This window comes from Pygoscelis adeliae, unplaced genomic scaffold (genome assembly GCF_000699105.1).
Source record: "Pygoscelis adeliae isolate BGI_AS28 unplaced genomic scaffold, ASM69910v1 Scaffold179, whole genome shotgun sequence".
Taxonomy (NCBI): Eukaryota; Metazoa; Chordata; class Aves; order Sphenisciformes; family Spheniscidae; genus Pygoscelis; species Pygoscelis adeliae.
In genome coordinates, this window is record NW_008825612.1 from 588,345 (window position 1) to 590,853 (window position 2,509).

Below are 2,509 nucleotides of genomic sequence, written 5' to 3' on the forward strand. Positions count from 1 at the left end.
CCGCCCCCCGGCCCCGGGGCGGCTCTGCGGGTTACCCGCTCGCAGCCTCCGGATAGCGGGGGCCGGGGAGGGGGCTCCGGGACCCCGGCCCAGCCCCGCATGCGGGGCAGCGTCCCTCCTCCTGCAGGAAAGCATCTCTCCCTGTTTGCGGATGAGCATCCCTTTCTTTTTGCAAGGTAGCATCCCTCTCTCCTATGGGATCGCACCCCCACTTCTTGCGGGGCAGCATCTCTCCCTGCCAGTGGGGTAGCATCCCTCCCTTCCGGAAAGGCAGGATCCCTCTCCCTCTCCCTCAAAGAGTAACCTTTCTTCCCCTCCCAGGTTGTGCACGGGAGCAGCAGACACGAAAACCGCAAACAATGCTCAAGGCAAAGGTCTTCCTAAGAACTGAGCTGTGGTTTTCAATTTGGATCCCAACGGCAGCAAGAGGCACTCCGAGAGAGCAGACGCACGCCCAGGAGGAAGGGACCACCAGCATTTGCGGATCCGGCGTTTGCCCGGCTGTGGGAAGGCAGGAGGTCTCACTCTTGGCAGCTGTTTTTTTTTGGTCCCACCTGAAACCTTTGCAGCTTTAAGTACACACTGTTTGGGTCACTGCAGGAGCTACACCTTCAGAGGTGGTGGTAAGGACGGCCAGTTCTTGGGTTTAAACTAACCCTTGCCCAAAATACTGGAGAAAGCTGCTTTGGAGAAAAAAGGCTCATATGAAAAAGGCACTGAGATCTGACTTAAAAAAAACTGCATCTCCAGCTGTTATGATTGATAGTAGGGCCTCTGGAAAAAGGACTACCAAGTGCAGCTGACAAACTACATGGAACTATAGTTCAAGGTGCCTGAATGTCCCCATTCATCTCCACGGGGAGCTGACTGACGCCCACTAATGTTTTAAGGACGTTAACTGCTCCACAGCATGTTTGCATATAAGAAACCAGGCGCAGCAGCATACTTTGAACCTGCAAGTGGCTTCCACTGTAGGCCAGCCTTAGAAAAATGCACATGGCCTCCCCCCTCCCTAGCTTCTTCATGGAAAATAAGGTACAAAATGGGTTCTTTTGGCTGAAATATCAGCCAGTAGGGCAGAAAAATGGATCAAGCAACCACAAGGAATTGCCTTTTTAAAAGCTCCCCTGTGAGCTGCGTTTGCTCACGTTCACTCAGGATAATCATCTTCATTTGGAAATGGCTTCTCTCCCCAGGGTGGGCGGTGGGTTCTAATTATGATCCACTTCCACATTAAAGCCAAGCAAGGCTCCTCAGTGCAGATTTTCCCCTCGTCGCAGTCGGAGGCAAAGAGGGAGCAAAGCAGGCAGCGGTAACGAGGGTGGCTAACGTGTATGCGCTGCCTCGGGGGTGGCGTGAAGGAGGCAGGTTCTCATCAATCCCATTCAGAAACACCTCATGTGGAATTCAATTATTCCTGCCGCGCCAGGGGAAGATGGTAGCACCGAAGGCTATGGTGCAAGGGAAATAAATAACAGGCTCTGCGGCAAGCAGAGGATCTGGTCAGAAAATGGATAAGCTTGAAAGAAGATCCTGGCCCAGCTGTAGGCTCCGGTTTTCTTTCTGGGCCCACACTGAAGTGCTGGTGATGTGCAGCAAGCCAGCCAAGCAACGCTTTCTCCTTTTCCATTTGTCGTGTTCCCCCCCCCCCCCCCAGTCTTCTTACAGGACGGGATGCCAGACTCTCATTAGAGCACAGCTGGGGGAACGGATAGCCATAACACCAGCTAAGGGCTCTGGGCCCACAAATAGCCCACAGAACAAATTTGTACGTAATTATTTTTTTCCTCTAAGCAACGGGAAGAGAAGACAGCCTTGCAATATTTAGTTAGAAGAGATTAAGTGTCCCTTGTGTCCTATTTGATAGGGCAAGAACTAGCTGGCACACTTAATTGCAAAGGAGAGAGTTAAGAAAAAACAACCTATTTAAGAATCTGTCCTGCAAGACCTAGAATAGGGACGCTGGAGAGCTCACATTCCACCAGGTTTAAAATGCAGGTTAGAAAAGCTTCCCCACTAACCTGTAGAGATGCTTGGGGCTATTTTTTGGCCCTTATGCTTTGTTGCCTCCAGTCCTCGCTGTGCGTAGCAAACCCTTCAGCAGTTGCATGCCTGAGCCACCGCTTTGCCTCACTGCAGGAGGTGGGCTAGCAACCTCTTGAACCATCTCTCTCAAGCACACGTCTATGATCTCATGCTAAACTAAAAGGAGGCTAATCTTTGCATAAATTTGCACTTATCCCATCTTTCATAAGCAAAAAATGAAGGTGGAACACAGAGCACTCGCAGGAAAGCAGTGTAGCAGGGAAAACTAAATGTAGGAACTGACAGCAGACTTGGCAGCATCAGCTCTGGCAACCTGCTTCAAGGGAAGGCTTGGCCAAGGTGCCACAGGTGAAGAGGCACTTGCAGCCAGGCATGGGGTCTGGGACAGCAATGGGGGAACACCCCTTCTGACCCCCTGCAAGTGGCCTGTGTCTGCTCTGGCAGACCTGGCTGCCAATAAATC